The 21,485-nt window shown below is 40.8% G+C and overlaps 1 long non-coding RNA gene across 1 annotated transcript; it reads left to right on the top strand.

The window, feature by feature from the left end:
• Positions 1-16,186: 16,186 nt before the first annotated feature.
• Positions 16,187-20,976, top strand: LOC311097875. Its single transcript, XR_014609341.1, has 3 exons — positions 16,187-16,260; positions 17,138-17,170; positions 20,727-20,976. It is a non-coding gene; the product is annotated as an uncharacterized lncRNA (long non-coding RNA).
• Positions 20,977-21,485: the final 509 nt, after the last annotated feature.

Below are 21,485 nucleotides of genomic sequence, written 5' to 3'. Positions count from 1 at the left end.
GATGCCCCACAGTGATTATTATTTTACCAGGTCTTAACAAACTTCAAAACAAATGGTCCTTCGAGCCGGATCTGGATAATTGCTGTGGATCAAGATGGCATATGCAGCAAGGGGTAGTGATCACCGACCAGCTGATGTTCGTCCAAAGCGGCTAATTCGCCCACCTGCATGGATGAGTCAATATGAGGTGGAACTACCATCAGCAGCAAATCGGCAACTTGTTCCTGATGAGAGAATTTACCAAAGATCAATGCAGAGAGCCAAAGAGAAGGGATCTTTTTCTCATTTCTCAACATTAACTAACTCAGTGGATGAAGACCCCCCTGTCGAACAGACACCTATTCATAAGAGTTCACCACAGATTACCTCACAGTATTCTCAGTCTATGGCAGATTCCTTTCATCGGATGCAAGAGGATAATAAAAGACTGCGACGGACTGTTTCAGAGCTACAAAGGCAGCTGGACCAAGATGGGGTGTTGCCAACACCAAATTCAGCGGAAACATTATCTTTTGAACGTAGTTCACAACCTAGGGAGGTATTAGAAGAGAATTCTCCTCTACCAGTATATCAGCCAGCAGCCGTCGGAGAAGAATGGCCATTGCCACCCCCTCCGATAACAGTTGATAATAGATTGTTGCGTCCTTCTAAAGAAATGGAGCTTGGTATGATGGAAGAGCTTAGAGACCGCATTTGCAGACTTGAAATGCAGAGGTTACCAGTCCCATCTACTCCAAGTTATCAGGATCCAGACTCTGATTATTGTAATTTACCTTACATGGCACAAAGTTGTCGACCAGTAAGACGAGATGCTAGGCCTCCACCAGTGCCTCCACACAGATACTACAGTTTTTCTAATAACCAAGCTGGTGTACAAGAGATGACATATCGGGGACCCAAGCCGTCCATCCCTGATTTTACATCTGATGATCCAAGAGAGTTTGCTAGACTTAGGATATCATTGGAGAATATCCTTCCACAAGATGCCACAGAGCAATTTAAGTACCAGATTTTACTGGATCATTTGAAGTTTGAAGAGGCACTTTTGATAGCTGATTCTTATTGTAATTCTCATCACCCTTACTCAGATACGATGGCTTCACTTATTCAACATTATGGTCAGCCCCATCAGCTTGCTCTGCGTCGGATTGCTGGATTAATGGATGGACCTGTTGTCCAGAATGGTGATCCTACTGGATTCCGCAAATTCGCATTGAGAGTACGAGCATTGGTCGGGATGTTAGAGCAACTGGGTGATGAAGGTCATGTCGAACTTTATTGTGGGTCACATGTAGCTAGGTTAGCAAACAAGCTACCATATGACTTTCGAGCTAACTTTAGACGATATCTCTACCCTTTGAAGAGGGGAGTACCATCCCTTCTAGATTTTGCTGACTGGCTCGAATATGAATTGCAGATACAAGAGGAAGTGTTTGAGTGTTCACATGAGCCCTGGAAAGGAGGTACCAAGCAAAGAGAGCGTCAGAGTTTTAATATGAAGAGTAAGTTAACGACTGTGCTTCTTGGTTCGACCTATAACACTTCTGAGCAGAAATCAATGCCTCAACAACAAGGGAAGTCGAAAACTTATTGCTCCTACTGTTGCAACAATATGCATTTCTTGGATCAATGTGTCAACTTCATTAAGCTTACTGCGGAGCAGAAGAGGGATTGGATAAAGTCCAATAACCGCTGTTGGAAATGCGGATTTCGACACCAAGCTGCCCAGTGTCGTCTGAGAATTACCTGTGACATCTGCAAAGGTAAACATGTTCAAGCATTGCATGAAGTAAATGTTAAGCCTGCAGAGAGCTTAACTACAGCAACTTGTGGTCTAGTAAGCTCTATTCCAACTGATATTCTTTACCTTGATCGGAAAGCTGGATGTAGTCAAGTTTTGTTGAAAATCAGAAAAGTGCTCTTACATAATGGTAATTACACGCTGGAAACCTATGCTATATTGGATGATGGTTCAGAGAGGACGATTGTCCTTCAAGAAGCAGCAGAGAAGTTAAGGTTACAAGGTGATCCTGAAAGCATCACACTGAGAACCGTGAGACAGGATCTGCGAGTGTTGCAGGGCTCTGCGGTGACTATCTGTCTGTCTCCCATTAACCAGCCAAATAAAGTCTACACAATCAAGAAAGCATTTACTGCAACTCAGTTAGGTTTGGCTGAACATACTTACCCAATAACCAAACTTCAGCGGCAGTATAACCATCTTAGGAGATTGTCCTTACCTCATTTTACCAATGTCAGACCACTTATATTGATTGGGTCAGATAATCCACACTTGATAACTCCTGTACAGCCAGTGAGACTAGGACCGCCTGGAGGTCCTGCAGCAGTCAGAACGAAACTTGGATGGACGCTACAGGGTCCAGTCAAAGGTCTTCTAAATGCTGGTAATGCAACTTCTTGTTTTTTCACTTCAAATGTTGCTTCATCATCTGAAATCTACCATCAAGTAGAAAAGTTGTGGCAATTGGATGTATTGCCATACAGAAATGAAAAACTTGTTACCAGATCTAAGCGAGATCAAGAGGCCATGGATCACTTGCAAGCTAGAACAGTCAGAGTGGATGTGGATGGAGTCCTGAGATATGCTACTCCTTTACTACGTGTAAAGAACATGCCCAATCTGTCAGCACCCCCTGAAGCAGTTCTGGCTAACCTTCGTAATACTGAGAAGCGTCTCATCAAAGATTCAGAACGTGCTGCTGCTTATAATGCAGAGATTGCCAAACTTGAGCATGCAGGATATGCCACTAAAGTTACCAGAGAAAAGAAATGCCCCAAAGAATCCTGGTTTATCCCTCATCATATGGTAACACATAATGGAAAGAACAGAATTGTGTTCAATTGTTCATTTTCATATCAGGGACACAATTTGAATGAGCTACTCTTACCAGGACCAAACCTAAGTTCATCCCTTTTGGGTATTCTGCTGCGTTTTAGAGAGCATTCTTTCGCTATAAGTAGCGATATAAAAGAGATGTTTCACCAGGTGAGGTTGTTAGCAGAAGATAAGCCAATCTTGAGATTCTTGTGGTGTGATCTTCTGAGGGAAACCCAACCCAGTGTATATGAGTGGCAAGTACTTCCCTTTGGCACAACTTGTTCACCATGTTGTGCTACTTATGCACTGCAGCAGCATGTCATTGAACAAGGTCATTCGGAAGATGTATGCAAAGCTGTCCAGCAGCACTTCTATGTTGACAATTGGTTACAGAGCTTTCCTTCAATTGGGATAGCCCGAGCTCTTGTGGACAAAATGAGGAAGCTGCTTGCTGAAGGAGGTTTTGAGTTAAGACAGTGGGCTGATAATGCTGCAGGTATCATTCATCATCTACCGAAGGAAGTATTATCTCAGAGTGGTGAACACTGGCTTAATCAGAGTGATATGGATCCTCAAGAACCAGCTTTAGGGCTTCGGTGGCTGTGTCAGTCAGATACTTTGATGTACAAGTCTTACACACCAAAATCATCCCCCATCACTATGAGAAATATTTACAGAATGATTGCCAGTTTATATGACCCTCTTGGATACATCACTCCCTTTTCTACAAGGGCAAAAATAATTGTGAAGCAGTTGTGGAACAAAAAGCGAGAATGGGATGACCCGCTACTCCCTGGTGACCTCTTAGAGGCTTGGAAGATATGGGAAAGGGAGCTCCAACACTTGAATGAGATCCGACTTCCCCGGTGTTACGTGAGTACTGAAATGGACCAAACTGATTGTGTGCAAGAAATTCACATATTTTGTGACGCTTCAGAACGTGCCTATGGATGTGTGGGATACTTGCGAACAGAAGATCCACTAGAACGGGTAGAGGTAGCATTCTTAACTGCACGCTCACGAGTTGCACCAAAAAAGCAGCTATCAATGCCAAGATTGGAATTATGTGCAGTACTGACAGGAGCCCAACTTGCCCACTTGTTAAAGAAAGAGCTTACTATCAAGATATCTGGAGTTCATTTATGGACAGACTCTACAACTGTGTTGACTTGGATTCAGTCTGATTCATGTCATTTCAAGGTATTTGTTGGAACCCGAATTGCTGAAATTCAAGAACTGACTGACTCCCAAGATTGGCATTATGTAGATTCATTGAATAATCCAGCAGATGATGTTACAAGAGGACGGACCCTACAGGATCTTAGGGAAGACAGTAGGTGGTTCAAAGGTCCCCCTTTCTTGTATTTGTCGTCAGAATACTGGCCAAGAAATCCTTCAGCTTTGATAAATGATGACACCGAAGAACTGCGCAAACCAATCACTTGTCTGAATCTAACTGCAGTCTCATGCTATTCAATTCCAGAACCCTCACAAGCTGACAGCTTCAAGGATCTAGTTTATGCTACTGCAAAATCCCTTCATGGGGCGGCCTCAATAGAGAATCAAAGTCCTTCTGCTGAGGAGTATCAGCAGGCGGAATTAATGATTTTAAGATCTGCACAAGGAGACAGTTTCCCTGAAGAGATTCAAAGTCTTAGCAATGGAAAATCTCTTTCATCATCAAGTCGTTTGGTAACATTAGCCCCAGAATTTGATACAGCAATGCAAGTAATTTGAGTGGGAGGCCGACTGCGTAATTGTAATCAGTTGGAATCAGAGGCAGTTCATCCAATAGTTTTGGATTCGAAACATCCAGTTACCAAGTTGCTTATTCAACAGTATGACAGTAACTTAAAACATCCTGGTGCAGAACGTTTGTTTGCAGAGTTGAGGAGGAAATACTGGATTCTCAGAGGAAGAGAGGCTGTGAGAAAGGAACAACGTAGTTGTGCAGAGTGTCAAAAATGGAGAGCTCAACCAATATCTCCACGAATGGCAGATTTACCTCCAGCACGTTTACGTTTACATCAACCACCCTTCTTCTCTACAGGGATGGATTGTTTTGGGCCACTTATTGTCAAATTGGGCAGAAGAAACGAGAAAAGATGGGGAATACTGTTTAAGTGTCTAACCACAAGAGCTGTACATATTGAAGTTCTGACCAGCCTTGACATTGATTCTTTCTTGATGTCTTTAAGACGTTTTATCTCCCGAAGGGGAAAGCCTGCCGAATTGTTCTCTGATCAAGGAAAAAATTTTAAAGGGGGAGAACGAGAACTTAAAAATGCATTCAATGCCCTGCACCCAGACCTGAAAGACAAATTAGCTGAGTACCAGATCAAATTTTTCTTTAATCCACCTCATGCACCACATTTTGGAGGCTCTTGGGAGAGGGAGATTCGGTCTATTAAAACTGCTCTAAATGTTACCTTGAATTCACAGACCGTAACACACGAAGTTTTGACCACCGTCTTAGTTGAGATTGAGGGGATTCTGAATTTGAAACCTTTGGGTTATGTGTCCACTGACGTGGCCGATCTTGATCCTGTCACCCCAAATCTTCTTCTGATGGGGCGGCGGGACCCTTCACTTCCGCAGGTCATGTATCATGAGTGTGAAACTACTCAGTCGACGAAGATGGAGGTCCTGTCAAATCCTTGCTGATAGGTTTTGGTCACAGTTCATAAGAAATTACCTACCCAGTTTACAAACCAGGGCAAAATGGCAAACCGACACTGATGCTCTCCAGTTAAACACCGTTGTCCTAGTGGTGGACCACCAGTTGCCTAGAGCACTTTGGCCTGTAGGTCATATAATTAAGTTGATTCATGGTAAAGATGGAAGAATACGCACGGCAGAAGTGAGAGTGAAAGACAGAACATATCTTCGACCAGTTAGTCGGCTGATACGCCTCCCTGCTGTTCCTAACAGTAATTCTTAGTTTAACATTATTGCAAATTTGTGGGACAAATTTGGGGGCGGCTGTTCTGAAGGAACTGAGCCAGTAGAGGGCGATACTGACTGTTATATATCTGTCACCCCACTTCCTTTAAATATCTGTCACCTCACTTCCTCTTTGAGCACATGGACATGGTGGAAGCCATTTGAATGGTGGTTTTAGGCCTAAGGGCAATGATGGCCTTGACTGGGTTTTGATACGTGGACTGTGTGCGTGCATCAAGTGCAAGTTGATAGTTTGTATTTTATATATTTATATTATGTATGATGATCATGTGTACAGATTGTTTGGTGGGTACCTTTCTATCTTAACCATGAATAATATTGTTTGTTGTATGTATATGAATGTTGATGTAGTACATTGTTTGCAATTGGTCACTTGAAGATTTAGATCTGTTGTTTAACTCTTTTAAACCTGGTGACACCTGCTTGTTATATGCATCAATGTGTTAATGTTTGATGTTTGTCATACTTGTAACTGATGGCAGTGTTGTTATTCTTTATAGTAACCACACACCTTGATCCACATGTTGAGCCATCAAATAAAGAAACTAAAGGAGTTTTGTGCATTCTCATCGATGCCCCACAGTGATTATTATTTTACCAGGTCTTAACAAACTTCAAAACAAACATAGAATAATAAGAGAATAAGAACAAAGGGCAAAGTTTTAAGTACAATTAAAAATATAAATAACTTTAGTATATAAAAAATATATAAAAAAACTTGATCCATCGTTGAACACAAAAGTGCAGTGTTCACTTTAAAAATGTCGCTATAGCGGGAGGGGGAAACCGGAAAAGCTACACTCCGGAAATGATGTATAATCTGACCGATCACAGCCCTTGGGGTCTGCGTCGCCTCAACGCGTAGTTACAAATTTTTGGAGGTGCGCGTAGAGCTACGGCGGAGGGGTTGGAGAGGGGTTCGTGTCGACGCAGAGGGGTCCGTGGAGGTACGCCGTCAACTCGACGCAGAAGCATAAAACAGGCTTTATTCGACAGGTGTCCGCGGGTGCGATACTGCCACCTGAGAGGTCAGCCAGGCACTGGCGCTGGAGGATCTACGTGTCATGTTATCATAAGAGTGCTATTCATTTTAAACATTGTGTTTATCGCCAATACCGGTATATTGTCACACTCTAAATGAACACGATGTCGATATTTCATGCTTTGAATATCATGATTGTCGTCCACACCGGTATATTGCGACACCCCTAGTCTGAAGTCAGCCAGGTTGTATCTGATGGTATTAGCCACCCTTTTAACATGCTTTTTAAGTTAAATTAGTCTAAAATAATGGCGAGGTATTTAAAATTGGACCCAACCATGAGCTTTTCTCCTGCTGTACACTTGTGGACCTCTCAGAGAAGAACACGCAGACTGTTCTGTTAATGTTAAGATGCAGATCTGACATTTCTAGCCAGTCAGAAACGCGCACCAGTGCTTCTGCTAGTTTAGGTGCAGCCTGTTGCCTGTTCTTAGTATGCAGATAAAATGATTTAAAAAGATGAAGCGATGCGAGGGTTCCACAGGGGGGGCGATGGTGTAACCGGTGTAACGGCTCTGAGCTTTTGTTGCAATTAATTAAATGCTTCAAATTTCCCCTAAAGATGATTTAAATATAATTTGTTGCAAGTTGATTTTGTGGTTACGGACTCATTGTGTGGCTCTGCATGAGCCTATTAGTGACTGTTAGTGTTTCAGACTCTAGACTTCAGATCTCGAAGCTTTAGTGCTCAATCCCGATTAACTGCTCGGATCTGGTTCTCTGGGTATCACTGCTGATTCACATTGCCAATATTAGATTCCAGTGTGAACAGATTGTCCTGAACTGACTCGCACACACAGTCATGTGGAAGTGAACAGAGGACAGTAAAGTGTGTGTATAGTGCGAGTCTATAAGCTGAGCTCTTTCTCACACGGCTGTGACTGAGAGCTAAGCTGAGTGTTCCTCTTCTCACTGTGATCTCGATCTGATGTTTCAGGGCGGCTAAAGAGGCCAAGAAGGCCAAGCAAGCGACGAAGAAGCCGTCGGCTCAGAGCACCAAGGTGAGATCCTCCTTCTCCAGTCTTCAGCTCAGAGACACCTGGTCATGTGATCATGTTTTGCCCCTTGAGGCGTTGCAGTGTGACTGATTCTGTCGCGTCTGTGTCGTGAGGTGGCAAAGAGCAGAAGGGCTGTGTCTACACCTGGTGCTCTCTGAATGGGTGCTCAGTGTCATTTATAGTCCTACACTTTATTACGATCTACACTACTGACTGTGAGTCCTCTTCGTGTCGTCAGTAACGTGTTGTCTTGTGTTCAGGCCCCGGCCAAGAACGCGCCGAAACAGAAGATCGCCAAGCCCATGAAGGTCAACGCTCCTCGCGTCGGTGGCAAGCGCTAAACTCATGTTTCGCTGTGTGTGTGTGTGTGTGTGTGTGCTAATAAAGGTTTCCCATCAACTCAAGTCTCCTGGAATTGATTTCAGTGATGTTCAGTGATCGTGACATTAACTCCACACAATGCTATTGATGGTTTGTTGATTTTAAAAATGAAAACTGATGCTCGTTAATTATATTTTGCAGAACCCTTTCATATCAGTAACATGTTTCAGTCTTTGACTTGAAGTGAGTGTGTGTTCTTACACAGCTCAGGGACATCAAGCATTAAAGGGGGGGTGAAACACTCAGTTTCAGTCAATCTCATGTTAATCTTGAGTACCTATAGAGTAGTATTGCATCCTTCATATGTTTTCATAGTTTTATTATATTTATAAAAGAAAGATAGGCCGTTCCGAGTCTTTCCGGAAAAAAACAGAGCGGCTGGAGGCGTGCCGTGTGGGCTGTGCTTACGCGCCGATAGCTAACAACACACAGACATTTGAAGCAGTTTTTTTGGTTTTACTCACCGCCTGCGGTTCCAACGCACGACCGTGAACCTTTATTGTTGGGACTGCTCCATGAGAGCAGGGGTGTCAAACTCATTTTCACTGAGGGCCACTTCAGCATTATGGCTGCCCTCAAAGGGCCGGTTGTAACTGTAAAGCCTGTTTTATACTTCTGCGTCGAACTGCCGCCGTAGCTACGTCGTAGGCTGTGTGTAGCGCGCGTACCTTACAGCGTACCCTGACGTGCACCTCTCCAAAAATGTAACAACGCGTCAATTCTACGCGGACGCAAGCGCTGTGATTGGTCTGCCAGAACCCCTCCCTCGGTGTTTCACATGCTCCCTAGGTGCGCGTCAACGCAGACAACGATGCAGAAGTATAAATGAAAACCAACACATTGCCTACGGCGTAGAGGCTTCGGCGTAGGTCCGACGCAGAAGTATAAAACAGGCTTAAGGCCGTGTGTCCACCAAAGCGTTTTTAGCCAGCTGAAAACGCTGGGCGCTCTGCTGAAAAGTCCTATCTGTGGGCGCTTGAGAGCGTTTTGGCAGCGTTGCGGTTTTTTTTCAGTTGAAACACTTGTTATGATACGGAATATCCGCGAGAGTGTTACTAGTATCTCATTTCACACATATTTTGTTTCTGTGTTGATTCTACATAACAATGTCGATACAATATAACATATTTTCTCTGGCTCTTGTTTTAAATGATTTTATTCCGTTATTATGCTTGTTGTTGTCATCTGTTGACGTTGTACAAGCAGAATGTGGCGGTTGGTCGGTGTGGTATTAGTCCCGCCCCTCCTCCACTGTGATTGGATGGTTGGGTAAAAAGTGACAGTGATGAGCGCTGCGTTTTACCCAAAGTTGAACATTCTTCAACTCTCGGCGACCTGTAAAAAACGCTGAGCGCTCGGCGCTTCAGCGTGAAAAAAACGTTCAGCGCCTCGCTACGCTCATGGCGTTTTAAAAACGCGGCGCTCCCATTGAAAACACGCCAGCCGCGAGTAAAAACGCTTTGTTGGACACACGGCCTTAGACTTTTAAAATGTTAATATATTGTCTCTTTATTTGATTATTACTTACTTAAGTTACAAATATTGTATATGCATTTGCAGGGGTGTTTCTAGGTTTTAGAAACATCAGGGGCTGGGTAATGATTTGATACAGAGAATAATGTATATTGTATTAAATTCATTTAGCAGCGATACAGATCTTTGGGCTTAAGGGAGGCTTGTCGCTACTCGATCCGTACCGGAAACACGATCTGTTCTGCGCATGTGCGAGAACGAAGTTTTTCTGCCACTTCCTGTCATCGTCAATGTTTTTACGACAACGTCACTGTCACTACTCGATCCATACTTTACTGTCACGATTTGTACTGTACTGTCCTGCATGTGCGAAAAAAACATGGATTCTTTTGCATTTTATGTGAAAGTTCAAGAACGAGAGTGTGTGAGTGTAAAAGCCCAGCAAACAATAGCCGTCATTTCAACGTCTCGGTTAAATATAGACCCGATATAGTCCGGCTATGTGCAACCCACTTTTAGCTCAAATAACATTTAATCTGGATAAATGTATTTTTTTCCAAAATAACTTGTGAGATGTATGTTATTCCATCATGTAAGCAAAGTCAACTGTGATTACAAGTTGTTTGGTTTGCTTTATTTTACATGTTATATAGGTAGGCTGTGCGTAGCCACGATTTAGCTCGTATTCAGACCCGGCTATTGTAGCCCACTTTTAGTCAAAACTGATTAATTGTAGTTTTTTTGCCAAGCAGTGCATGAAATGGTTGATATTGCATCATGTTCGCATTGGTAATGATATCTACAAGGTTCAATGTGTCATTTCAAGACATGGTCGATCTGTAGTCACGATTTAGCTCCAAATTGGACGGGCTATATGCGGTCTGCTTTAGCCCACCTGGCGAAATCAAGGCAATCTGGTCTACGTACGGCTTGGCTATAGAGACCAGCGATATAGTATAAGAATATTAGTCTTAAAAATGTTTTCGCTCACACAGTTTAATGTTTGCTGTCACACATAAACATAACATTCATACACAATCTACGATATGACTGTCTATCATTTCAAATTAAATCAAATGCAATTGCATTTCTCAACCGCTAGATGGCACAATCGAAACACTACTGAGACATGACTACTGGGACTACTGGCATTGTGCGACTATGGCTGTTTCTCAATTCCAGGAATGCAGAGAACGGACTTGTGTTTTCGTGGAGACCGGTCTTGCCAAGCTTCCTTGGAAGAACGAACTCGGAACCGGCCGCAATGACTTCTGGGACACCAGGCGAGTACTAGCTCAAGTCTGCATTCGATGCATCCTCGGTATCAAGAACACATCCGGGTTCTTTCATGCGTCCTCTGTACTTGCGTTCTTGAGAATTGGGTCTGAACTTCGACGGTTAATGATGACGTAAAACGAGAAGACAAGGACGCAAGATCGCTGAAGATCGCATTGTAGCTGTGTCCCAAAGTGAAGGCTGCGTCCTTCGAAGGCCGGATTTGAAGGCCGGATGGCCGTATTTGAAGGCCGATTGCGTCACCGCGGCGCGACGAAACGTCACAGCGGCGCGACGAAGGACGTCCCAATTCAAAGACTGCATCCTTTGAAGGGCGCATTTGAAGGCCGATTGCGTCACCGCGGGCGCGATGAAGGCTGTCCCAATTCAGTTTGGCATCCTCTGAAGGCCATATTCGAAGGCCGGTTGCGTCATCGCAAAAAACTCCGCCAGCGTGGCTTGGAGGTAAGACAACAGTTGTAAAATTTGCAGTAGTCTGTCTCACTTGTGTATTATAATAAATATCACTCACCCTAGAAAACCCATAACATTAAGAAAAGCAGTAGATGATGCACAATGGGTTTCACTTTTATGTGTTTTTGTAGTGTTGTCATGCAAGTTATGTCTACAAAGGTTTTAACCACATTTGAGTATCCAGAAATACGATTTCTAAACTATTTTCAATGCATGTCCTGATGTGTCATTTTTAAATGTTAACAATGCACTAATGTTAATATTTCATTTGCACCCCTGTGTTATAATGTTTCATAAGTACCCTTTTCTGCTTTTTTAGAGCAATTCTGGAGAAAATGAGGCTGCAGGGGAAGGTAACACCCATGCAGGCAAAGAAAAAGTTTTAAAAACTTAAAAACAAAATATAAAGTAAGAAAGTTAATACACGCATCTTTGCTGAAATGAATTGTGCTGTTGTTGTTAACAAGCCATGGTTAATTTGCTCTGCCTTAGGATTGCAAGTGTCCTGGGACAGGAGAGGGAGTGGATGGGAAACCCACTGCTGAAACTTGGCCCTGGTTTGTCCTCATGGATGAGGTGTTGGGACAGACATTCTGTCAATCCCCCTGTCCTCATCGCCTCAATCCGTGAGGACACACCAGGGTCAAGTTCAGCAGTGGGTGGCCACAGTGAGGAGGAGCCAGCACCTGCAGCACCACCAGCAGGAGCACACGCACCACCACCAGCAGGAGCACCCGCAGCACCACCACCAGCAGGAGCACCCGCAGCACCACCAGCAGGAGCACCCGCAGCACCACCACCAGCAGGAGCACCCGCAGCACCACCAGCAGGAGCACCCGCAGCACCACCACCAGCAGGAGCACCCGCAGCACCACCACCAGCAGCACCACCACCAGCAGGAGCACCCGCAGCACCACCACCAGCAGGAGCACCCGCAGCACCACCACCAGCAGGAGCACCCGCAGCACCACCACCAGCAGGAGCACCACCACCAGCAGGAGCACCCGCAGCACCACCACCAGCAGGAGCACCTGCAGCACCACCACCAGCAGGAGCACCCGCAGCACCACCAGCAGCACCACCAGCAGGAGCACCCGCAGCACCACCAGCAGCACCACCAGCAGCACCACCAGCAGCACCACCAGCAGCACCACCACGGAGAAAGCGGGACTTTGAGGAGGATATGCTGAACCTCATTAGAGAGGACATGGCACTACAGAGGGATGCAGAGGAGAGGAGAGCTCGAGAGAGCAGGGAGAGGATGGACAGGCTGTTTGCTCTTCTTGAGCGTATTGTAGAGAAATAGTTTTTTTTTTTTTTTTTTTTTTATGTATATAAAAGAGAAAACTTTCTTCCTTTACAGTTTATTTTTTATTTACATTAAATGAGGCAATATATATATTTAAAAGAGGAAATTTAAGTTGTGAACTGTTTATTTTTGTAATCTAAGTTATATTAAGTGTTATTTATTTTTTCAAACTTGTGTACAGTTTATTTAAAATGAATAATAAACATTTTTTTTTTTCATTTTTGTGCATTATTTTTTTAAATAACTTGTTGGGATATGAAATAAAAAGGAATAGTTATTGACAGTGCTTATTTTTTTTAATGACAGGTGCAATTTGAAAACAAACAATATTTTGGAATAACATTTGGAAAAAATAAATAATTATATAGATAAATAACATTTTATAAATAATAAATAACCATTTACAACATAACTTGTATGTCATCTGACAACAATTTAAATGAACAGTACATAAAATGAGGTTTCAGCTGAGCAGGGAGACCCTGGTGGAGCTGCTGGACCCGGGTGGGCTCCACAATAGAGACTCTGGTAAGGCCTCTCTGCCAGTGGGTGGGACATCATCTAGGATTGTCTCCAGAGTGTTTGACTGCATAATTCCCACTGTCCACTGCATTGTCTAACAGCAGGTTTGCAGGGCTGACTCAATCGACGGCTGCCATCTCACTGAGATCATTTCAAAAAGAGGGAAGAATAAAATAAATTAACTCACATCCTCAAATCAAAGCATCAAAAATTTCACCATGTAAACCCATTCTATGGACATTAATTTTTGGTTTTGGCCATTATAGCTTTAAAGTTCTCTGACTTGCCTGTTACAAATAATCATGGTCAATGGGAACCTCCTCCAGGGCAGACACCTCTGCAGACAGCTGGTCACGCCAGGGAGCCCCACTGACCGTCTCCAAAACATGCTCCCCCTCATCCTCCGCATCATCCTCCTCGTGCTCATCCTCCGGGGCCATGATGTCACCAACCCCAAGGCAGATGTTGTGGAGGATGGCACAGGCTGTGATGACCTGAAATGAAAAAACAAAACAAAAATGTATATGGTCTGGAAGAAAGAAGTTAATTATGTTTTTTGCAAATGTATTTTTCATTTAACTTACATGAGGTACAAAGGTGTGGTGCACCTCCAGCGCTTGCAGGAAGATGGCCCTGAACCTGGTCTTCATCATCCCAAAAGCACGCTCTATAATGGAGCGTGCCCTGGAATGATGAAGATTAAAGCGCTGGGCTCCCACACCCCGTACTGGCCTCTTGTAGGGAGTGATGAGGGGGAGTGGGTGTTGGAGACACGGGTACCCTCCGTCTGCGAGGATGAAGTGCCCTGGAGGAGGGTACACTGACCTCCTGTACAGTGGGCTGTACCGGAGCACTCGTGCGTCATGCACTGACCCCGGCCAGCCCACGTAGGTGTCAATGAAGCGGCCCTGATGGTCACAAACAGCCTGGAGGATGATGGACGGGAACAGTTTCCTGTTCCTGTAGCACTGACCATCAGGGCCGCTTGGAGGCTTGATGCGGACATGGCAGCCGTCGATTGCTCCTGCAGCTTTCAAGAAAGCCCTGTGTCTGGCCAGCCCTGCAAACCCACGGCAAACTGCCTCCAGGTCTTCTGGGGTGTTGGGGAACCGAATGACCTGGTGGCGGATGGCCACCACCTCTTCAGCGACTCGGTGGACAATGCGGTGGACAGTGGAAAGAGGTATATCAAATGCTCTGGAGACAACCCTGTAGGATGTACCACACGCCAGCCAGAAAAGAAATACCAGGGTCTCTATTGTGGAACCCCATCCGTGTTGCCGGTCACTTCTCAACAGGTCCAGCAGCACTCTCAGGGCCTCCCTGCTCAGCCGAAAATCAGGTCGTGTGTCCATGTCATTAAAAAACCTGTCCAGCACTGGGACATTCAGGTTTATCCTGCAGTACAGGGGTCTGGTCTGATTTAGAGAAACAAACAAAAGAGAAATTGTTTAGAGTTGTGACAATGTAATTGTTGGAAGATATTAAACTACTTTTAGTAAGTATTAATGGCACATTGGGGAAATCTAAGTAGTTATATTTAAAACCTTACTTATGTACAAGTGTTATCTTGTATATTTGTATTTAATTTACTTAAAATATTAAGAATAAAAGTACAGTTATGTATTCTGCATAAAAAAAACTCCTTGTCAGGGTTTTTAGATATGTTGCTGCATTCATATTACTGCTTGGCTATGTGTATATTGCATTTTAATTCTGAATATGTTGAAGGTTGTTATATTTAAAGTAATTTACAATTTACTGTTGAGTAGTTTACTATACAACAATGCATCATATTGTAAAATACCATGGTTTTGTAGTGTTGCTGTCCTGTGAGATTAAAAAAAAAAACTCATTACTTCACATTTGTATGTGAATACTTAGCGAATGTACTTGTTTACAGTCAACAACCAGTTATTTTGAAAATGAAACGAGCACAATTTTAAGGAATTGTTGCTATACAGATGCGTGCCATATAAAAGGTTTCATCCGAAGGCGAGCGGGAGTAGCCTACCATATATATATATATGGTATATATACCATATATATATATATATATATATATATATATATATATATATATATATATATATTTATATACATATATATATATATATATATATATATATATATATATATATATACATACATACATTTATTATATATACATTTATTATATATAGGCTATATATATTTTTTTTAAATACATGTATGTATTTATTTATTTAAGAGGTATATTTCACTGTGTTTATGTATTATTTTGTGTTTTATGCTTCAACTGCGTTAAAACAAAGCACGCGCAAACATGCCTGAATAAGATCACTATGTTCAAGAGAATAAACTCCATAAAAATCGCATCTTCGTAAGGTTGCCTATAACTAAACATTTGAACAGCTTTATGTGTAATTGTGTATTTTGTATTTGTAGCCTATCATAACATGACAGTACACCCAATACTTGTGTACTCCAGCAATTAAGGACGCAACTTCTGAATTGGCATGCAGCAAACCAGTTTACTTTACCTGGCCACGGTCTTGACAAAGCCGGAGATACATCACCCGGCGGCGCCGGGGATGAAACATCCCCACCATCTCCTCCAATAAAACATAAAATAAAAAAAATAAAATGACGAAATCTCGCTCCATTTTTATTTTTAATAAATGCCGCGTAGGATGGCAGCTCTCCTATCGCACCGTTGCTAGGCGACAGCATAATTGGGAACACCTGGTGGCATTTACAATCAACTCGGAGCGTCCTTCGAATGCTGGGAAGGCTGGGTAGGCTGGGTCCTTCGAAGGACGTGTCCTTCAAAGGACGCAGCCTTCACTTTGGGACACAGCTATTGAGAAACACCCCCTATCACTTTAGCCAGATCTCGCAATAAACATTTCCGCCATTTTCAATTTTATTTTACACGAGGCAGCTGTCGGAGAGCAACGGGCGAGCAACACTCTGAAAACCTTCAAATTTCTACTTCGATCTTGTAAGTATGCGTGTTATTTTTGTTATGTTCATTGTTTAAATTAGTTTGTTGTTATAATGTGTAGAAACCGTGACATTTTAACATTACCATTGCAGAGTACTATTTTTCTCCAACAAGTTAACGTTACCTGCACGTGTTATTGCAACTGTGTGCCCTTAATCTAAAATGTTTCTAAATTCAAGGTGGTAAACATGAAACTATGAAACTTATTTTATTATTAAAGATACCAATATATTTTTGTTTTTATATTAGATTAGAGTAAGAAATAATAGTTTTTGATTTAATGCAAATTTTCAAAGTACTTTACATAAAACTTAACAGCAACATAGTGCAACATGAAAAGAAATTATAAAAAAATATTTGTTCCTTTCCAATTAATAAAAGGTAGTGGCAAACAGTAAAGTCTTTAAATTTGATTTAAAAGAATTAAAATATGCAGCATACATTCAGTTTTCAGTGAATTTGTTTCAGATATATGGTGCATAAAAACTGAATGCTGCTTCTCCATGCTTTGTTTTGACTTTGGGGATATAAAAGTAGCTAGCTACTGTCCCAGATGACCTGAGAGGTCTGCTCTGGATGGTTCATAATGCATCAGAAGATTAGAAATTTACTTTGGCCTTAAAATGTTAATTTAATAACTAACTGTAGTATTTTGATATGAATTCTTTGACAGACAAATAGCCAGTGTAAAAACCTCAGAACTGGAGTGATGTAATCCACTTTATTTGATTTAAAGACACTGTTTATTGCAAATTATTCAGCAATCAGACAACAAAGTACAGCAATTGAATATACAGAACACTTGTCAGTGACTACCATTAAATGTCTTGTTACCAGCATTCTTCATAATATATATTTTTTGTGTGTTCAACAGAAGAAAGCCATACAGGTTTGGAACCAAGTGAAAGTGAGTAAATGATTACATGATTTTTTTTTTTTAAGTGAACTACCCCTATAAGTATCCTTTTATGTTCATTAGAGTTATATGAGTAAGTGATAAAGCATGATTTATAGGGATAGTTCACTTTGAAATTAAATGTTGGTATGTTTTAGCTTACCTTAAGGGAATCCAAGATGTAGGTGTCTTTGTTTCTGCAGTAGTTTCAATTTTGATATTTTTAAGTCAAACTGTTCTTGTCTGTCAGTCAGTCATATAATGCAGGTCTATATGGTCACTACCTGAAAGAGCACGATTGTTGTCACGATTTGTTATGATTTCTCTTACATTTTGAGTGCGCTTTTTGACGTGCCTACTAGGGCTGTCAATCGATTAAAATTTTTAATCGATTAATCGCATGATTGTCATGAGTTAACTCGTGATTAATCGCACATTTTTTATTTATTCTAAATGTACCTTAAATTAATACTTTTCAAGTTTGTAATACTCTAATCAACGTGGGCATGGATAAATATGGATGCTTTATGCAAATGTATGTTTATTATTGAAACCATAGTCAACAGAGCATGAAGAGACATGTTTCAAAGGTCATAGATGTTTTTCAAAGAACTTGTTCATGTCTATTAGACACATGTAGAAAGAACAAAGAAATACCAGGTTCCCATTACTTCTCTTTCTTTGCACTGAGCAATTAACACAAACATGTTTAGATTTTTGCATGACAGGGCAGCTCTTCTGAAAATGCTAAATGTACATTTATTATTTATTATTAGGCTACATTATAGTTTGTCTCTCTCTGTGCCCATTTTGATGAAGCTAAATTCTCAATAAAACTGTTTTCATTGGTATTTTACTGTTTCTGTTGTCAAACAACGGAATGAATATGAAATGGTGACTGAAACGCGACCTATTAAGACATAACCAGCTCTCCCTTCCAAGATGTTAATCTGCACAATAATCCTGATAATCGAGCCGTCGTCTGATGAAATCAAATACACATAAGATAAACACAATATCTGTTTTGCGATTTCGGCTATAACTTGCATGTAAAATTAGAGAAGCAACATCATATCTGTGTTTAACTGAATTAAAGCGCTGCTCCTCTCTCCAGCGCGAGACGCAGAGAGAGCGAGAGAGAGAGAGAGAGAGAGCGCGTGCTGGGAGAGCAGTACCGGCGGTACCGGTAGATTCTCAGAAACTAAATAAGGTTTGGGCGCTTTGTTTAAGGGGAAAAAATCGCTAAATGGGTCTGTAATGTCGCTAAGTTGGCAACACTGTATCTCCATTTCTCCAACTAGGTTTTGGGCCACGGGTCAGACAGAAAATACGCGCTGCGTTAATCAAGCGTTAAAAAAAATAGTGCCGTTAATATGATTTTGCATTAACGCGTTATTAACGCGCTAACTTTGACAGCCCTAGTGCCTACATTTTTAATTAAAAAATTTTGGTCAGCAGGGGCCTGTTTCAATAAGGAGGTTCAACCAACTCTGAGTTAAAACTTTAACTCTGAGTTGACTTACCCTGAGATGGGAAACTCTGAGTTTTTGGTTTCAGAACAGCTGCAATTAGTTAGTTCAATCAACTCTGAGTTGACTGACTCTGAGTTAAGCGCGTGCACCACAACTATAAAGAGCCATTATCAATGGAGCACAGATATTATGAGTCACCATGGCAACAGCGCCAGACAAAAAGAGGTCTTCACATTTTAATTACTGTTATACAGTGATCGGTGTAATTAATTACCAAGTAATCTAAATACTGTAATTTAATTAAAGGGATTACTCTTAATTCTTCTGTAATTTAAAGTAAAATCTGATGTAATTGTATTAGACTATAGAACAATTCTGTATAGGCTATTTAACATACATTTTTAAAAGTTATATTTTTAATGTAACCTTCTCCCTCTACACACTTTGGTCAATTCTAGAATAATTCATGCAATTGTATATTGTTTATTTGAAAGCATTAAAAGTGCTGTTTCTTGTCTCTCCTTGTATTGTTCAAGTGTTTAAGGTTGACAATTAGTAATAAGTAGACCAATAATTTCTAGGATAGGATACATTAATCTAATTACACTGTTGAAGATGTCATTTGTAGTTAGTAATACATGTAACTTATCCAACTGTTATAAATATCAGAGGTGAAACTGGAAGAACAGTGTGTTATTCAACCTAATTTTAATTTTCATGAAGGTGCAATCCTGCAGGCATTAAAAGAACATGGCAGCAGCTGAAAATTAAATATAAAAACATAATTCAGTCAAGTAAGGCTTGAGCATAGTATGGGTGTAGGCTACCTGACTTTACAAACATGTGACAGTGTCTAGCAGTGCAGCAGCATTTACGGCTGAGGGAATTCCTGGACGGACTTCAGAGCCAGTCCCAAAGATCCAAGGGCCTTCATAAAATGTAAGAGGTTTACATATGTGTTATTTTTTATATAGGCTATTTTTGATATTTCCATTTATTTTACTTTGGGTTAGGATTTTTGTTGGTCCCAACAGATTCTGATGGTAATATCTGTCTTTTGGAGCCTCCTGTCCCAACAGAACCCCAGGCAGTCGTAAGTCGCCTACTCAATACACCAGAAATTATGACAAATAATGTTATAAAGTGTACTCAACTAAATGCCACAGAGAGGCCTACAGAGGTAATGTTAACATTATGTGTCTACACATCAAACAATCTACACTTTCACATTTTTTCACATTTTTATGTGGAGTAGCCTATAGAATCTAAGTTTAAATCTAAGTATAAACGGGTATTCTTATCTCTACCCCCGCCCCCAGTTAAGGAGTTATATAGACTTCATCTTATTTAAAAAAAAAAAAAAAAAAAGCAATATTTTATTTATTAATAAAAGATTAATTGTATTAATAAAAATGTACTGAAATGAATGAGGTGTTTAAACACCACTTCCTCTTTAAAAAATGGGAGGAGACCGATAGAAACTCTGTGTTTACTGAAGAAAACCTGCTCCTGACCAGGTTAGGTTCACAGAGTAAGTTACCATGGTAACTGACTCTGAGTATAAGTCTTACTCTGCTCAGAGTTTTCACTTAACCTCCTTTCTGAAACAGGCCCCAGGAAAAATTGTCTAATGAACAGTTCTATTTAAAAATCCGTACTGAAATCGAACCAAAAGCCTCGTACAGAATGGTTCAATACGTGTATCGTTACACCCCTAAAATATATGTATGTATGTATGTATATATATATATATATATATATATATATATATATATATATATATATATATATATATATATATATATATATATATGTGTATATGTGTGTGTGTGTGTGTATATATATATATATATATATATATATATATATATATATATAGTGCATCACCATTATACAGGCAAACATTTTCAATTATTGATATTAATTTATTAATAATATTGATATAAATTATATAGTCTCAATCTATATTCCGTTAACACTATATTGGCCAGCTCTAGTGTGCAACCTAGCAAAAGTGAATGACTGTAATTAGTTAAAAATGATTGTCAACAATGCTTTTCTTGAGCAATAATTGTTTTCTTTTTCTCATTTGGCAGACGCAGTGATGACCAACTTTCCTTCGGCGACTGAATGGGAAATAAAAAATTCAATTTCTGGTCATTTTAAACAAGCACCAGGGAGAGCAGGGGGTGGTGGTTATGGATATAAAGCTAACAATTAATTCTTAAAAATGTTAGTATCTTAAGTTGTTTTACATATTTTCCAGTATTTTATTTGTTCATTTTTATGTTTGAATGTTGTCTAAGTTGTTAATATAATTGTTCTAAATAAATCCTTTATATTCAATTAGTTTGGATGGATTTTCATTTATGAGAACCTGTTATATTTGAGTGAAAAGAATCCTTATGCCTCATTTTGTTGTCTATTACATGTATATGTAGTGTAATTGATGACTAGTCTATTCTTGGGCTATGGTTAGACGTCTATTAGATTTTCACTGACAGCCCAAAATCAGCCTTGTTTTAGCCTAGACCCATATTGCCTGTCTATTAGACGTATATATGTAGTCGTTTAATAGCTGTCTAATTGATGACTAGTCTATTCTTGGGCTATGGTTAGACGTCTATTAGACGTATAAATATAGTCATTCAATAGCTGTCTAATTGTCTATTCTTGGGCTATGATTAGACGTCTATTAGACGTACAGTGAGGAAAATAAGTATTTGAACACCCTGCTATTTTGCAAGTTCTCCCACTTAGAAATCATGGAGGGGTCTGAAATTGTCATCGTAGGTGCATGTCCACTGTGAGAGACATAATCAAAAAAAAAAAATCCACAAATCACAATGTATGAT

The sequence above is a fragment of the Abramis brama genome (assembly GCF_963993115.1).
Source record: "Abramis brama genome assembly, chromosome: 15".
NCBI lineage: Eukaryota > Metazoa > Chordata > Actinopteri > Cypriniformes > Leuciscidae > Abramis > Abramis brama.
This window is presented reverse-complemented; position numbering and strand designations above follow the sequence as displayed.